Genomic DNA, 18,681 nt, shown 5'->3' on the forward strand with positions numbered 1-18,681 from the left:
GACAAACTATCATTAATTTATTGCATAGAATTTTTATGCCAGATAAGTAAAAAGTAAAGCCCTGATAACATCCACCATTCCACTCCTTGACCTTTCTAGTGAAGTTTGCCCTGAGGTTCTAAAGTGGTTTAGATATTTACTAAGAAAATGTTTCCACTGGTACAGGGATTTTTAACTTCTGGGTTGGGAAACAAATTTAGGTTTTTATATATATAGTGTCCATAATCCCCTTTAGTATGGTGAAATACCTCTCTACAACAGATGGAGTAGTTAAGACAAGGTAAATAATTCCAAAACCAAATATTGGGTTTCAAAGCTGATTTCCAGATTTAACATCCTTAGAGCAAATGATGACAAAAATGTGACTTGTGGGATCATTGGAGTTAGAGGGGTCTTACAAACAGGTGTTTTCTGGCACCTGCCTTCCTTTGTGTTACAATGTATTCGTTTTTTCCAAAGCCACGTAAAGGTTCCTTGCGAGACAACTACGGGTGACCAAATCGATGCGTATACCATCCCACCGGTGATTTACATTCTTGCCGTAAAGAAGATAGTCGTACGCAATAGTGAAGATTTATCGTGGTGGGCGACTAATTTCCCCATGTGCCAATGCCCTTAAAGTCACTAAGGGTTCAGATTTCCTTTGACTGAACACTTATGGTGATGGCATATCCAAACTAATTATAAACCCTTGTTAAACTTTGAGAAAAACAAGTGCATCATCTGTGAACAGAAATTCTCACATTCAATTGAGCAGTGATTTTAAGGGCTGGCTCAACAGAATCCTGGATTTATTGCATCCCTAGAAAACGTGTGTACTGAAAAATTAATATGAACATGCATACATCTGTACCCACACTGCAAAATTCCTCTGTTGGATTATTAATAAAAACCCACTCCTCTCTACAACCTCAATGGTCTTTCAACTACTCCAAAATATAAGTCTAATCCTAATGATATCCTAATGACAAATGTATGATGTTAAGCAACCCACTTATTTAAAAATGTCCCTTCACCTCTTCACCTCTTATAGTCCCTTCACCTCTTTGTAATTAAGTCACTGGCTTAATTACTTCATTACTCAGTAATAAAAGGCTCTGAAAATTGCAACAGATCTGTATATAGCTAGAGTTGAAAGCAAACATTGGATTCTTTTTAATTTTATTACCCAGTTACATATATTAAGTAAACATAGTACTTTTTTAGAAAGACAAATGACATATTACCTGTCAGATGCACATTTCACACAGATAATTCCAATAGAGGAGAGGACAAGGGTCTGCAAGGCCTATAAAAGCAAAATAAGCATTTACCATGAAGCAAATGACCACTAATTCTGGTTGTGAAACATTCTAATATTATAAGATAGAGGCAAATGACAAGCCCCAGGATTTATGCTACCAAAGACCAAGGCCTCGTTCACCTTTCCCCCCACAATCTCACCTTTTCCTATTCATATAAAACACTCTCTATCTTAAAACCATCTAATGTACAGTATCTGCCAGTACAGCAGTGTCAGAGAGAGAATTATACAGTCCACAATGTAAAAAAAACAATTTCTGTGTCTGGAGCCTACTTCCTCTAATCTGAATGGATGATCCCCTGTGTCCTGGAAGGAGCTACTGGTGAATAAAGCAGCAGAAAGTTTACTGTATGGTCTCCTAATTTATTTGTACAGTTATCATATCCCCCCACCCGAAGCGACCCTTCTACAGCATAAACAAACCTATCTTAGCCAACCTTCTCCAACAAAGATGTGTCTAACTAACTATTCCATTTAGGGTTATAAGTGGCTTGCATATTTTTACATCCCAAATGCATATGAATGAAACTGTGCATTAAATAATTTTATTTTGTTTAATTGGTTCTGGATCCTTCATTACAGAATTCTTCTCCAATATAACCCAACCAATAAATTATACATATTAATATTTATTAACAGATTTTGCATTTGGGGCTCAGTAGAGCATGCATTAAAATCTCTGAGCACGGAAAACTTTCTGCTAAAATGCTAGGAAAATGGTGTTGCTGCAAATGTATTAAATTGTAACAGTTTAGCAAGTCTTCGACCAAGCTTACTGAGCTGCAGCTGGGAAACAAAAAGGGAGTAAATTAAATTGATTTTTAAAATTATCATTTTAGGAAAACAGAAAGCAATTTCAAAAAGTTATTATTTTGTGAAGTGAACCACTTCTCAAAAAGAATTTTTTGGAAACAAACCGAAGCACATACACTGTAAAATCCGGAACAAATAAAAGTGCATGGCCAGACAACTACGTTTATCTGAGTGGGTGGCTGGGCTGCCTATGAATATTATGTTTATTCCTCACATTAATAAACATGCTTTAATAATCTCTCCTAAAGGCAATTGTGCCCATTGCCCATGATAGATACAGAATGAAACTACAAAGCACATTCACTCTCTGCTCCCATGGGTGACACATTATGCTTTGATCCATATGCAAATGAATAATATATCATGCAATACAATCATCACAGCCTGCTTGAGAGATCTTGCCTGCAAATGAGGTCCTAGTTCATTTCTCCTAATGAATGACCCTCCTGTTTCAGCGTATGGAAACTAGCACATGGACAGGGGATACCTTGACTGAACAGAAATGGGAAGAGACAACAAATTAAGGATGGAATGTGCCTTATACAGTACATACACCACATACATTTATAAGTAAGTATCTAGCAACTATAACATTAAACCTGTGTAATAAATTGCTGAGTTAATTACATATGTGGCAGTCATCCCATTTGAAACATATTATACCATTCAGGCAAATGACCCAAAGGTCAGTCATGTGCAGCAGAGCATCAACTTACCACAGATATTATTCTTAATTAACCTGATCAATTGTGCTAATAGTAATAAATAACTAAACAGTGGCAAATTCACTGAAAATGCATGTATTGTCATGGCACATAAATGGTAAAAATGTTGCAAATTTTTATTTTGCCAAATGATGGTCTATTGACATGTCAGTGCAATATATGGTACCAAAGTACAAGACAAGCATGGTGCTGTACAAACAGTGTTATATGTAACACTGATGAGAATATATCCATAAACAAGACATCATAGGGCTGATTCACTAAGGCGCGTTAAAACGAGCGCTATTTACAGCTAGCATTACAAATTTTATTGCGTCTTATTTTTCACGTCTTAACGCACGATTCACTAAAAGGATATTTGCGTTAATTTAGACGCGATGCTGTTTGCGTAAAGGTGGCCATACACGCACCGATATTATCGTACGAAACCTCGTTTCGTACGATAATCGTTGCATGTATGGCATGTCGGCGAGTCGACCGATATCGCAGGAAGCTGCTGATATCGGACGACTCGCCGATTGGACCAGTTTGAAAATTTTGATCGGGCGCCTTAGAAGGCGCCTGACCAAAATTCTCCTTTCAGAGCTGAATCGGCAGAAGGAGGTAGAAATCCTATTGTTTCTACCTCCTTACCTGCCGATTCAGCCCTGAATGGTGTGTGGCGGATCTTACGATGTTTCGTGTGACCGATGGTCGTACGAAACATCGTCAGATCGCCACGTGTATGGCCACCTTTATTTAAGTCGCGAAGACTATTTTTGTGCGGTATTTGACGCAACGCACACTAATTAACGCAGCACGCTAATTAACGCACGTGCGCTACTTTTTGCGCGCATGCCATATGCCATGTTTTTTTAGCGTCTATTTTAACGCAAAAAAGCGTGCAATAAGCGTTACCGCACTTTAGTGAATCAACCCTCATGAGTGCTTACCTGGGGGGTTACTTCTGACCCAATTTGTAAAGTTTAGATTAATATCTTAAATCAGTTTTTCAAAAGTGAAAGGAATCATCCAAGCCAGGAAGAACTATTTACCACTTAACGCAAAAAAGCATGCGATAAGCGTTATCGCACTTTAAGGAATCAACCCTCATGAGTGCTTATCTGGGGGGTTACTTCTGGCCCAATTTGTAAAGTTTAGATTAATATCTTAAATCAGTTTTTCAAAAGTGAAAGGAATCATCCAAGCCAGAAAGAACTATTTGCCACTTCTAAAAGGCTTTTCATAGTGTAATTGAAACATCTGGCCTAATTAATTATATAATCTAGAAACCAGCTATGGGGGAAGAAAACCACTGATACATTGATACATTTTTCAACCACGGGGTGGCAAATGTAATCTTATAGTAACCTTTAATAGCTAACTATTGCTCAAAATGCCGAATATCGCACGAAACAAGGTTTTGTACGATATTATTGGTGCGTGTATGGCCAGATTTAGGCTTCTTTCCCCTCCATAGCAAGACTTGCTGCTCCACACTTATATGTACAGTGGATATAAAAAGTCTACACACTCCTGATAAAATGTCAGGTTCGTGTGCTGTACAAAAATGAGATAAAGATAAATAATTTCAGAATTTTTTCCACCTTTAATGTGACCTATAAACTGTACCACTCAATTGAAAAACAAACTGAAATCTTTTAGGTGGAGGGAAGAAAACCAAAAAAACTAAAATAATGTGGTTGCATAAGTGTGCACACCCTTAAACTAATACTTTGTTGAAGCACCTTTTGATTTTATTACAGCACTCAGTCTTTTTGGGTATGGGTCTATCAGTATGGCACATTTTGACTTTGCAAGATTTGCCCACTCTTCTTTGCAGAAACACTCCAAATCTGTCAGATTGCGAGGGCATCTTCTGTGCACAGCCCTCTTCAGATCAACCCACAGATTTTCAATCGGATTCAGGTCTGGGCTCTGGCTGGACCATTCCAAAACTTTAATCTTCTTCCGGTGAAGCCATTCCTTTGTTGATTTGGATGTATGCTTTGGGTCGTTGTCATGCTGAAAGATGAAGTTCCTCCTCCCGTTCAGCTTTCTAGCAGAAGCCTGAAGGTTTTGTGCCAATATTGACTGGTATTTGGAACTGTTCATAATTCCCTCTATCTTAGCTAAGGCCCCAGTTCCAGCTGAAGAAAAACAGCCCCAAAGCATGATGCTGCCACCACCATGCTTCACTGTGGGTATGGTGTTCTTTTGGTGATGTGCAGTATTGTTTTTGCGCCAAACATATTTTTTGGAATTATGGCCAAAAAGTTCAACCTTGGTTTCATCAGACCATAACACCTTTTCCCACATGCTTTTGGAAGACTTCAGATGTGTTTTTGCAAAATGTAGCCTGGCTTGGATGTTTTTCTTTGTAAGAAAAGGCTTTCCCCTTGCCTCTCTACCCCATAGCCCAGACATATGAAGAATACGGGAGATAGTTGTCACATGTACCACACAGCCAGTACTTGCCAGATATTCCTGCTGCTCCTTTAATGTTGCTGTAGGACTCTTGGTAGCCTCCCTGACCAGTTTTCTTCTCGTCTTTTCATCAATTTTGGAGGGACGTCCAGTTCTTGGTAATGTCACTGTTGTGCCATATTTTCTCCACTTGATGATGACTGTCTTCACTGTGTTCCATGGTATATCTAATGCCTTGGAAATTCTTTTGTACCCTTCTCCTGACTGATATCTTTTAACAATGAGATCCCTCTGATGCTTTGGAAGCTCTCTGTGGACCATGGCTTTTGCTGTGGGATGCGACTAAAAAAATGTCAGGAAAGACCAACTAGAGCAGCTGAACTTTATTTGGGGTTAATCAGAGGCACTTTAAATGATGGCAGGTGTATGCTGACTCCTATTTAACATGATTGTGAATGTGATTGCTTAATTCTGAACACAGCTACATCACCAGTTAGAAGAGGGTGTGCACACTTATGCAACCACATTATTTTAGTTTTTTTGGTTTTCTTCCCTCCACCTAAAAGATTTCAGTTTGTTTTTCAATTGAGTGGTACAGTTTATAAGTCACATTAAAGGTGGAAAAAGTTCTGAAATAATTTATCTTTGTCTCATTTTTGTACAGCACAGGAACCTGACATTTTACCAGGGGTGTGTAGACTTTTAATATCCACTGTATCTATTTATTTATTTTATTTTAGACCTAAGACACAGGTTAGAGATAACTGTGATTTCCTTAAAGGGTTCAGCAAATTGAAATATTCATATACTGTTATGAGCCAAAAAACACCCTCAATCTCTCAAGGATCTGAAATGTGATCAGCAATGTCAGCTCCTTCAGCAATAAAAGGGTGATGATATCATTATAAGCAGTACACATCTCTGCATACAGTGACTATTGTGAGTTCATGGGGTTAGCACTGTGCTTGCAGAGTGGAAACAAGCTGTCCCATGGGGGGTAGCAGAGAGACTGGAGTGTTCGGAGTTAACACTCTGTCATTAGGCCTAATTAGCTTTATGTTTACTTGCAAACAATACAGACCCTAGTGTTTATCAGGGAATGCAACTAGAAAAAGACCCAGAAACAAAGGAATACAGACAGGAAAGATGGGGCTATCAGCTTTGGTAATGTCATACTGGGATGCACAATAGGATACCTTTTGCAAGCAGCAGCAGAGCCATTTCTTGGAAAAAATAAACTGAAATATCAAGAGAGGACTCTGTGTTTGAGATGCTTTCCCCAGCCTCTGGTAACTGCAGGAATAAATTTACAATTTAAAGTGGTAAAATGGAGAACTGTAAGAAACATTTATCTTTTCCCCTCCCCATGTCTTTCTCCTTTTATTAAACTTGATAACTTAGTCTCTTTCTCTGTTTGCCCTTCTCACTATTTTTTACTTTTACCAGCTTCTGCTTTTTCTGTTACCATCAGTGCATTTAGTTAAAGTCTCTCCTGCTCTTCTCACTGGCATCCCTTTCGTTTCACACCTAACACCCTGCTGCCTGCCTCATTTGGCCCACTATCTCTCCCTAGTTAACGAGAGGAGGCTATGAGAAAAGGGACAACTGTATAGTTATTTAACAACACTTATATGGCTCAAGTACAGATCTGTATCTCTATTCTTTCCTTTGCCAATAGGTCCTGTTTTATTGTTTTTTAAATGCACATAACAGAATGTGTCTAAGGGCTCGGCACGCATGATGTCTGACTGCCTCTAGTGAGTAGCAGAGATCAAAATGCTGGGAAATGTTTCCCACTCACTGCGATAAACCACTTGGTCCTCCTACTACAGTCACTGAAAAGAGACCTCTGATGATTCCTGGTGACAGGACCTAGCCCTAAAAAAGGAACGGGAACACACAATGCTCTATATCAGGGATCCCCAACCTTTTATACCCCTGAGCCACAATCAAATGGAAAAAGTTTTGGAGAGCAACACAAGCATGAAAAAAGTTCCTGCCAATGAGAGCAATGATAGCCCCTTTGTTGACTGGAAGCCTACAGAAGGTTCTGTTTGGCAATTACACTGGGTTTTATGCAATCAAAGCTTGCCTCCAAAAAACAAATTCAAGCATGAGCACTTGTTTTGAGGCCACTGGGAGCAACATCCAAAGGGTTGGTTGCTCACAAGCCACTGGTTGGGGATCATTGCCCTATATAAATTCTTAATTCCGTGATTTGTGTATCTGGCCCAAAAACACTACATTTCCCCAAAACACTTCCAACTTCTATACTATCATTTTGCAAATTATACTAGGTTAAGTGACAGAACTAGTTTAGAGTTTAAACTGTCCTTGTCCCCAAATATTCTGGAACATGACTTATCTGCCTTATACTGATTGCAACAATGGGGGCACCTCTAGGAATGTAAGTCACATATTTTCAGCCTACTTCATTTGTGCACTCCAAGGCCATGCCAAAATCCCATCAAGAAGATAACAATAAATGCCCAGCAATATATCATAACATGGGTGCATCTAGCTTCAGGAAAAGGTTTGGAGATTAATTTTGGAACCTTGAGATGGGCATTGTAAGCAGCAAAATAAATATATGGATACATTTCTGGTCACTGCTTTTGCATTAGTGGGAAAAACATACAGCTACAAGCTGCAAGCATTTATGTTTACAGTTACTAATAAATTTTGCTTTGGCCACAAATTTTTTGCAAACAAAAGTACTTTCTCTTCTCTGATATATTAGGAGCAGAAGCAGCACAGAAAGATTCCTAAGATTTTTTTTTTTTTTTTTTTTTTTTTTTTCTAGTATGAACCTAAAAAATAATACATTTAATAAGCATAAGCAGGCCTCTGGGACTAGTCGGTTCAGCAGATCTGTGCTTGACCTTGAGGTTGCCCTTGGCACCCAGACGTTAGTTTATATGTGACAGGTGTCTGTGCAGTCAACCCCCAACCTTCTGTGAAAAGAAAATAAGCTGGAGTAGAGCAGTACTTCAGCCTTCAACACAAATATTATCAGAGTAACCTCTGTGAGGAGGGTGGTCTAGTGATTAAGGGTTAGTGGAAACCAGCAAAGTAAATGGAGTAAGAAAGAGCAGAGTGTTTTAGTGGGTGACAGAGACACACAGAGGATTCAAGAACAAGGTGATAACCTGGATAAGGTAAGGAAAGGACTAAAATGAAAAAAGCAGAGGAATGATGAGAATTAAGACAAGGTAATTGATACTGAGAATTAGTGTTCAGAGCTGTTCCTCCATCTGTTAACCTGCAAATCCCATCATCCTAAGCCAGCCAAAAGATACAGTTGAAGCAATGTAAAAACCACAGTACATATATGTTTACAGAGATACTCAATAGTGATGATTATATTTAGAAATGAGAAGTCAATGAATGCATCTTTAATATCTGTAAATTAAGCTCAGAACCCCCCACTTGCATGTAGAAATGTAATGATCCCTGCCTCTACACCTAGGCTGATCCAACACCCTAACATGTGAGAGCTCCTATACCTGCAACCCACTGAGCACATAGTTTAGGTCCAGATGCAAAGCAATCGCGATTATAACACATACAGATGATTCATACATGCCCATGTTGTATGTGGTTTGTAATCAAGGAAGGAAAGTGAAGTATAATATCCAAACTTCACCCTCTGCACCCCATAACTGCAATGTCATGTGTTCACAAACTGCAGCAAAACAGTAGATATGAAAGAATACAGAGAAAAGATGCTGAATGAGTAACATATTTACTTAGAAATATATTACAAAATAAAGTTAAATGCTTTATGCACAGCAAGCTAGTTGGTAGAATAGCATCTGAATCCTCTAGCTGTCAAACAGTTAAGGTTGAAGCGGGGGAGGTGAGGCGGACTGGCCTTGAGCCCAAATCTTCTGCAAGAGGGAAGGTGCCCAAAGGGAATAATGCTATTTATACCCTTCTTATACCTGCTCTGCCTAACCTAGCAGCATGCACAGTCTCTATCTTTCTCCTTATCATCATTTTCTCCCTCCCCATGTTTCTTACTCTGCTCGTCTTTTCCATGTCTTTCCATTTCACTGTAGCACACACAGATGTGATTGCTAATTCTCTCTGTTGGGCACACAAAGCAGAGGAGGGGTGAGGAAGGATGGAAAAAAGAAGAAGGCAGCGATTTACCTCAACGCTTTCACTACCTGGTGGTGACTGTAATTCGGTAAAACCCTCCATAGAAGTAAAAGATTTGGAAGGTGATATGAAATGGTTTGAGAAGGAGTGAGAGTGAAGGGCTCAAATATGGAGAAGAAAACCAGTGTAAAAATAGAATCTACACAGAATGTAATGTGCAGATTCAGGGAGCAGATATGATGAGAAACAAAGAAGGAACAAAACCAAGAACAAGATGGAGGGAAGGAATGGGCAGAGATAACAAATTCGCTGTGAGAAATGCTGATACAATGAATGAATGTAAGACAAATAAACAGGAGAACCTGTAGAGGAGGGAGAGAAATACAAAGAGAACATGAGATTGGGAGGACGCTGAAAGTGAAAAAAAAAAACTGACAGACTAAGCAAGGTCAGAATGACGAACATAAAGCATTGGGCAACAATGAAAAACGGGGATTAGGCCAAGGGGCCACGAAGGCACAAATGATAGAGGAAACCAGTGATGAAATAGCACTGCAATAAGACAGGCTGAAGAAAAAAGAATATGTAAGAGGCAAAACAAAAAGAGTTTGGGCAAAACAAAAGCAAAAGAATATTAGAAAAGAAAAGATAAATGGGATAAACGGGACATATGTCAACATCTGCAAGCAGAATGCATATTTGAATGTTTACATATATAAATATATATAATATTTAAAAATTATGACCTACATGGTCTGTACTTGTACTGAGAGAGCAGGAAAAAACCAAGCAAGAAAAAGGATATTTGCTATGAGCCTAAATAATTTGTCCTGCTGTAAAATATGAGCATATTAGACCTCACCTAAGAGTTATAGTGACCATATAAAAGCACAAGGCCAAAGGCCAACTAATGGTACCATTGAGCAGAAGAGGAGAAGAGGAATGGTTGGGGGCAATTTATGCCTAGGTGAGCACAAAGGTACAAAGGTAAAAAAGGGATACAGTATATGGTCTGTGCCAGCGCACAATCCTTTTCAGGAGCTAAAAAGGATTAAAAGACTCAAATTATATATAGCCAATAGCAAGATGAAGAGAAATAAGAGTGGCAAGACTGCCTGTGGCAGTAATATGAGATTCAGAAGAAAGAGATTTGTGTATTTACGCACACACACATATAAATACACACACAACCATATATATATAAATGGTCTAAACAAGTATACAGCAGAGCAGGCAGCGTGAATGCAAAATTGTTGAGAGTAAACATTACAGAAATAATATAAAGCGAGGGAGAAAAATAAGGACAAGGATAGCTTGAGAATGAAATCGACAAACAATGAGAAGAAAGCTGGGTCATTATTTTCCCTCCTCACTCATCCCTGAGGCAAGAATTACCTGAGACCCATTTTAACAGGCCCAGGGATCAAGAGGCAAGTAGTTGCTTCATTAGAAATAGTCGCTTCAGGGCGATGCATCTTATTATTGCAGCTTTTTTATAGCAAGATTACCTAATGATAAATGTGAGGGCTGGGGATAGATGCTCTTACCAGAGGGTATTACTGTGTATCTGTGTACGCTGCTGCTGCTTTTAACATGGACCGGAACTAAATTACTTCCATAATAACAACCAGGCAAATATTGCTGTTGCTAGGAAACCATCCCTCTAAAACATCATCTTCTAATCACAGTATGCATGAGGGAGATACATAGGGGTAACCAAATCCTCCTGCATCATCCCTCTAACATACTTGCTTGTATCAACAGACAGATGACAAGGGGTAGTAACAATGGCAATAACCATATAGCCTGCTATATCAAAACAAAGACATAATTAGAGGGGCAATATTTTGTATAGGCATTTGGCACATGCAGCTACCAAAAACTCCCATCCCTTTAAATAAAACAGCATTTTTTTTATTTATTGCAATACATATCTATACATATAAGCTGGCCAGTCCTACACATCTGATTCATTAAGAACTCTACTATTTCTAAGGGGCCGTTTACTAACCATCAGATTTTTTTTCATGATTCCAATTTTTATCACTAAAAGTCGCAACTTTTTCGATATTTGCTGTGCAACCAAACGGCTAAAAATCTGAATCCAACAATTTGCCAGCTAAAAGTTGCCGAGATTGTGTAGAAGTCAATGGCAGATGTCCCTTCCCTTTCCTGAAAGATTCTTATTTTGCCTCAAAACTAGAGGTTTCAAATTTTTGACCCTTTTTTTTTTTTTTTAAAGTTGCCATTTTCATGTGACAAGTAAAAAAATTCAGGATCTTCACAACTTTCTCGCCTTGGATATTATGCTTGTTTAAGGACTCATCCAAGCCGTTCTTAAAGGCATTAACAGAATCTGCCATTACAACATCACTAGGAAGGGCATTCCACAACCTCACTGCCCTCACCGTGAAAAACCACCTACGCTGCTTCAAATGGAAGCTCCTTTCCTCTAATCTAAAGGGGTGGCCTCTGGTGCGCTGATCGTTTTTATGGGGAAAAAGAACACCCCCTATCTGCCTATATTTCCCTCTAATGTACTTGTACAAAGTAATCATGTCACCTCGCAAGCGCCTTTTTTCCAAAGAAGACAACGCCAACCTTGACAGTCTCTACACGTCTCTGCACTCTCTCCAGCTCATTAATATCCTTCTTAAGGACTGGAGCTCAAAACTGTACTGCATACTCAAGGTGAGGCCTTACCAGGGACCTATAAAATTATATTTTCATCCCTTGAGTCAATGCCCTTTTTTATGCAAGACAGAACTTTATTTGCTTTAGTATCCATTGAATGAAACTGCCTGGAATTAGACAATTTGTTATCTACAAAAATCCCCAGATCCTTCTCAGTTAAGGATCCCCCTAACACACTACCATTTAGTGTTTTACTCACATTTATATTATTTCTACCTAAGTACATTTTTCAACACTGAACCTCATTTTTTCAAATTTGTCAAATCGTTCTGTATAATCTGTTAGTATCATCTGCAAAAAAACAAAACAGTACTTTCAATGCCAACCTCCAGGTCATTAATGAACAAGTTAAAAGGCAAAGGACCAAAGACTGACCCCTGCAGTACTACACTAACAACACTGGTTCAATTAGAAAATGTTCCATTTAGTACCACTTTATAATCTATCCTCCAACCAGTTTTCTATCCAAGTACAAATATTATGTTCCAGGCCAATATCCCTTAATTTTATCATTATATAAGTATAATTTATACTATATATATATAAAGTATAAAATACTTTAACAAAGTCCAAGTAGATGACATCCACCCCCATCCCAGAGTCGAGGTTCCTGTTCAAATCCTCCGAAAAGACAATTAAATTAGTCTGGCAAGATCTGTTACACATAAAACCACGCTGGCACAAACTCATAGTATTGTAATATGTAATGTATTGTAAAGTATCCTATCCCTTATTACGCCTTGCAAAAGCTTTACTACCATTGATGTCAGACTAACAGGCCTACAGTTTTCAGGCTGAGAACAGGATGCCTTTTTGAATAACGGCACCACATTAGAAATTTCCCATCCTCTGGGCACCATGCCAGACATCAATGAATCTTGAAAAATTAAGTGAAGAGGTTTGGCAATCACAGAGCTTATTTATTACACTGTGATAAATACCATCTGGTCTCGGACCTTTACATGTTCAGGTATCTGTGTCTTGCAGATAGAGTTCACTTTTCAAGCTACATTTTAAGGTTCTTTACCCAGAATGCAGCTTGTTTTTTACATTAATTTACATTTACATTATATTGCGATTTTTTAATAAAAGTTTAACAAAATAAGAATGGGATCAGAAGGCCCTGCTCTCAAGAGCTTACAATCAAAAAGGTGGGCAAGGGAACAGTAAAACATGAGGATGTTGACATATGCTTCCTTAAACAGGTCTTTAAGGAGCATTTAAAGGTTTGGAGGGATAGGTAGTGCCTGCTGTTTTTGGCAAGGAATTCCATAGACAGGTCCATGCATGAGTGAGGCAAAGATCGGAAGAAGAGCTAAGGCTGATGCCACACGGGGCCTATTCTTGACCTGCGGGTAAACGCAGGCCAAGAATCTGCCCCTACATTTCAAAAACCTTATTGTTCTGCTTTGCGCAGCCACTGCATTGGCCCAGATGCAAAACTGCTCACATTTGGCCAACGCAATAGACTCCTGGTTCAGGAACATCAACAGGCTTTTTTTGAGTGTAGGGCAGATTCTTGCCCTGAGTTTATCTGCAGGCCAAAATTCCTCCCCATCTGGCATAGTCCTAAGGCTGCATAAAGGAGTGTATTTTCAGATCAGAGCTGAGATATAGGGAGGGGTTCACTGTTAAGGGCCTCAAACATAAGTGTTATTATTTTGATTGGGAGCATGAGAAATGAATTGCATTAGGAATCAGCTGATACAGAATGGTGAGATAATCTGATGAGTCTAGTGTCAGTCTTTATGAAAGACTGAAGTCGTGAAAGGCAATATATTGGAAGGCCTGAAAGGATCAGCAGTGGCCTTCTGGTCTACTGGTCTATTTTGAGAACTAGATGTGCAAGAAGCAACAGGATTATCACTGACTTGTAACTTGCAACTCAGTAATATATAACAGACATAGGGTACCAATATGAGCTATTGGTAATTCAATTTATGGTAATTAATTTATTGATCTACTGTATACTAAAGAGTGACACTTTATGTCTCTATTATCCTAAAGGTGCTGTGCCTGCCAATTATTTTCTACATTTCTAAATGTCACCCATTATACTGCACAAGACCAGGAAAACTTCTGTGCCATATATGCCCTTGTATACACACAACATACCCCTAAACAAGAGTGTTACAGTAAACACTGTAAACATAGTTTGATACAACATGCTATGACGGTAGCCCAGGGGTTTATTAACATTAACCTATAGTGTTGAATATAACTGAATATTGAAATCTGAGGAATGGGAAGCAGTAATTTGATTTAATGGGGCTATTCGTGGACAGTGCTGAGTTGATCCCTGCTTGAAGATTTACTTATCAAAATCTGCCTTTTGGGTGCCATGTTACACAAAGTAGCAAAGCCAAATCTCAGAAATTAGGCTTTACTTAGTGCAGCTTTTAAACCAGCTGGACTTTAAGCAAATGTGTAAATCAGATGTTACGCCTAGGATTGTTTTAGTGGCACTTATTTCCACTGGCTTCTGCTGAAGTTGCAAGCAAGTCCCAAGTGTCCTTATTCAGTATAAGCCAATGGATATGAGCGCCTCATAACAAGCAGTTAGATTCAACAGTAATGACAACTGTAAACAGTTTAAAATGCTGGTCTGAACAAGCCCTCAAGCTGTGAAACAGCATCAGAGAATACATTTTACTGTAGCAAACCTCATAAGGCACTAAATAACTACAAATTCAAACCCAGCAATAAGTTTTCAGGTGATCTCTTAGAATATCTAGTAAAAAACCTGCTATCTTTAAACCTTTAAGCTAAATTTAAAATATATAAACAAAAGCAGGAGTGGAAAACTAATGTCAGTTTACTTAAACAGGTATTCCACTAAAAAAACTATTTACTGGGGGGTGCCAATTTATTGTTACTGAGTTTGCTAGCCTTCTACCCTGCAGAGCATTTTACTACCATATTTAGGCTTCTTCCAAGTATCCCTTGAGCTGTCGCGGGCTAGCTGCATGTTAACTATAAAGGTATACAGGTTTTGGTGTTATCCAAAACACTCTGGTGTTTTCTTGATAACAGGTCTTTCCATAATTTAAAATACCATTCCTTAAGTCTACTACAAAATATTTTATACATTAAATAAACACAAGAGTATTGTCTTGCCCCGGTATGTGTTTGTGATATCTCAGTTAGTACAAGGAACTGTTAAGAGAAAAATGTCATTATTTTCTTAAAATGGAATTTCCCATTATCCTAGATATCGGGCTTCCAAATAGGAGAGCCCATACCTGTAGCCATTTTTATTTTCATTATAATTATCATTTTTTTGTTTTTATAGGTTCTTTAATAATCTAGTCTCGCCATTTCTTAACCTTCTAGTTGTCAGGGCTAGCGACACTAACAAACAGGGAGTATTTTAACTGTCAGACAACAAAGAGACAGACTACAAGGGCAAATACTGTAATTCAAAATCCACCAAAAATTTTAAAAATAAGACAAACTGTGACTTATCTAAGCATTTCAGTGTATACATCATACTAGAAGTTAGATTAAAAAAATTACTATAAGTCAGGAATCATACTAGAAATTGGGTTAAAGGAAAAGCAGCATTTGGTTATGACTGTTTAAACAATGTTGCAAAAGCCAGTCTGTTCCAGGTCTGTCAATCTGCTGCCTTGTGTTACATTGTTTCAAAAGTCAGAGCCACCAGGGCAGGGAATAGAAAAGGGCAGGCAAACACTGCTTCTAATAGCAATTATATTTCCAAATAACTCAAAAACCATTACAAATTTGTAATGAGTGTATATTGCAAAGTTGCTTACAATAATGTTTTATTAGAAAATATTTAAGTTTTGGGGTTGAAATCCTTTAACAGTAAATTTATCCTTTAGAAAAAAATCAAAAGGCTCATGACAAACGTGGTATTTTTGTGCTGGAACCCAGCCATGTCGTCTGCAACCGACTATAATCAAAATCTGGAAAACACTTTACTTTATTTAATTCTCATTTTTGCATTGTATATAACATTTCTGGTAGAAGGGTATGCCCACTCCCAAAAGGCTTAGGAGACCCAGAGGAATGCCTAGTTGATCTAAATGTGTCCCTATGGTAGATCTATTTTACTCACTTTTCAAGAGAGGTTAATCTTTTGCAGCTCACATAGGCTACATATCAGCTACTGTCAGTTAGCATGACTTTCTTTGAAACTAAGTTATAGAAAGCAGCTAAGACCCACTGTAAACTGCACAAGTCCTTGGCCTAAATTCTGCAGGCTGTGAAGGTGTGTAAGGTTTTTGCAGTAACAATGCTATTTTTCTATTAATTTCCCTATACATTTTTTTAGGCATTATTTTCCTTTTCTAAAAATGTAATGAACAACGAGGGATATTTATGGCATGCATGCAATACACAGTCATATACTATATAGGTAGGAACCAAAACAAAAAAAATACGCTTAAGATGATATATAAAAATATGTGGTATTATAATGTGGTCTTTCAGAGAGAACATAATAAAAAACAAATGTCCACATTTGGTGGAGCAGTAATATGTTGAACTGGATGTACTGGAAATGGAACAGGGGCAGATTAATGCAGAGCCATCCCTAGGCTATACCCTGCATACTGACTATTGCCTCCTGGCCAGGTGCATTATTTTACTAATTATAACTAATAATTTGAAAGTAAATTGTTGTATACTTATATATGTTGTGCATGGGAGTAGTCTAGAAGGAGGGCCTGTGGAAAGTGTAGCCTAGGGGCCTCACATCTAATCTCACTAATCCACCACTGGATAGGAAGGATTTGCACTCAATGTATAGTGCAGACAGGCATTATCCTAATAGAAGAAATGAGTTAGAGATCACTGTGGTATTGTGAAAGTAAGAGTGTCGGGATGAAGTTTCACAGCAGAACACTGCAAGATGTCCATGGTACTGAGGAAAATGGTTATGTTACATTTGTACCAGGGAGAAGGAGTGAAATGGAAAAAAACTGAGTCATCATAGTGGTACATATAGAGGTTATTAGCATTTGTATTGCTATGGTGAGTATAGTAATGGAAAAGGCTGTTCTAAGACAATGTTTTTTGTGGTCTCAACCCACTGGGCAATTCTTTATCCCTTAACAAAGCAAAAAAAAATAACTCCAAAAAAAACATATTGTTGCAATAGTAAAACACTGTTTTACTTGGCACTAGCAAAAAGAAATAGAATTGCTACAGTCTAGGGAAAAAAATATTTCAAATTAGAGTCATTATTTTAGACCACCTTAAACTTTGTTCTTTAAGTCAACAGGACAGGAATTCTAATGCATTTTTCCCCACATTGTTACAAATATAAATTATACAAGTAATGTTATAAGAAAAATATAAAAGACTATAAATTATGGCAAAATATAGCCCCCTGCATGCTGTAGTTCACTGCTATATTAATATTAAAGAATATAAAATATACCTGGGCAGAATCACACGGTCACACCAAAGTATTGTGGCTGTCATACTTTCTGACTGTCAAAAACTGCATATCCCTGTTACACAGCTTTGTAAGGAATATTATGTATAAGGGTGCTTCATACAAAACTAGTGATACAAGAGAAATATTTATATTTTACCGTTCCTAATGAAGCATGTTTTTAATATTAGCCAAAAAGACAGGTGCTCATTTAGTGACCTCGCCAAATAAGTATTTTTTATGGCCACCTTAAAACATTGGTGTAAGATTGATTTTAGATGAAAGTAGACTGGAAAAATCATATACAAATGTAAAATACACAGACAGAGTTAGCACCAGTAAAGATTGAATAATTAAATAACTTAAAGATAGCAGGGAAAGTGGGGGGAATTATTAGGTATTTTGTTTCTGAAGAGCAGATTAAAGACACAAGAACGAAAAAAAAAACAGAAACTGAGTAGAAATTAGGCTGATTGTAATTAGATTATTTACAGAAAGAAGGTTAATGGGCAGCATAATAGAATTCCTGCTCTATTTCTGGATTTTACCCCTCAAATCCTCAATTAACGTGATTTAAGACTGTTAAAAAAAAAAACCCCAGAGAACAACATGCAGCCCGTGCTGTTTTCTAATCTACAAATTTCCCTACAGACTGCAATGGTTTAGAATATCTCAGGTGATAAGTTTTCCACCCATAAACGAGTCTACCTGCTGAATACAATTTGTTGAAACGGGAGAATAGAAAAAAATGGCTAAAACAACATAACTGAGCGGAAGGTCAGTTCTCTCTCTTGGATTACAAGTCATGTTAATTTAATTGGGAGAAAGTAAAAGAATTAAAGAAAGGACTAAGGAAGAGAGTTTAATGGATGGAAGAGAGCTTTCAGTAAATTGGAGAACATAGCACATGGCACAGAGGGTATTAGAGTAGAACAGTGACAAGAAAGCATTGTAAAAGAGAGAAGGATTAAGAGGGAAGTGACAGACAGGGAGAAGAGGATAGAGACAGCAGAGAGTAATGTGGCTGAAAAGCGGATAGCAGACTAAGATACAGAGGGGGCAGTGGGCAGTTACCTAGAGAAAGACAAAGGTCACTTAAGAGTTCAATTATGGTGACAACAGAACACTGGAAAGCATTCTACATGACAGTGCTGTCCAACTTCTGCGGTGCCGAGGGCCGGAATTTCTCTCACATACATGGTGGAGGGCCGCTAATTGAAGCCACTTTTGAC

The 18,681-nt window shown here is 38.0% G+C and overlaps 1 protein-coding gene across 6 annotated transcripts in view; it reads right to left on the minus strand.

The window, feature by feature from the left end:
- Window positions 1-18,681, minus strand: part of lingo1 (leucine rich repeat and Ig domain containing 1) — a 139,290-nt gene that overhangs the window by 113,533 nt on the left and 7,076 nt on the right. For 2 of the 6 annotated variants that reach the window (XM_012965854.3, NM_001100249.1), the window contains exon 2: window positions 1,227-1,288. The exons of 2 other annotated variants lie outside the window; for them this stretch is intronic. The gene's annotated coding sequence lies outside the window, so the exon portion shown is untranslated. Of the gene's footprint in view, window positions 1-1,226; window positions 1,289-2,518; window positions 2,609-6,443; window positions 6,515-18,681 lie in introns of those variants that run through there. 2 more of the 6 variants (XM_018091899.2, XM_012965855.3) reach the window with 2 other exon arrangements.

This window comes from Xenopus tropicalis, chromosome 3, assembly GCF_000004195.4.
Source record: "Xenopus tropicalis strain Nigerian chromosome 3, UCB_Xtro_10.0, whole genome shotgun sequence".
NCBI lineage: Eukaryota > Metazoa > Chordata > Amphibia > Anura > Pipidae > Xenopus > Xenopus tropicalis.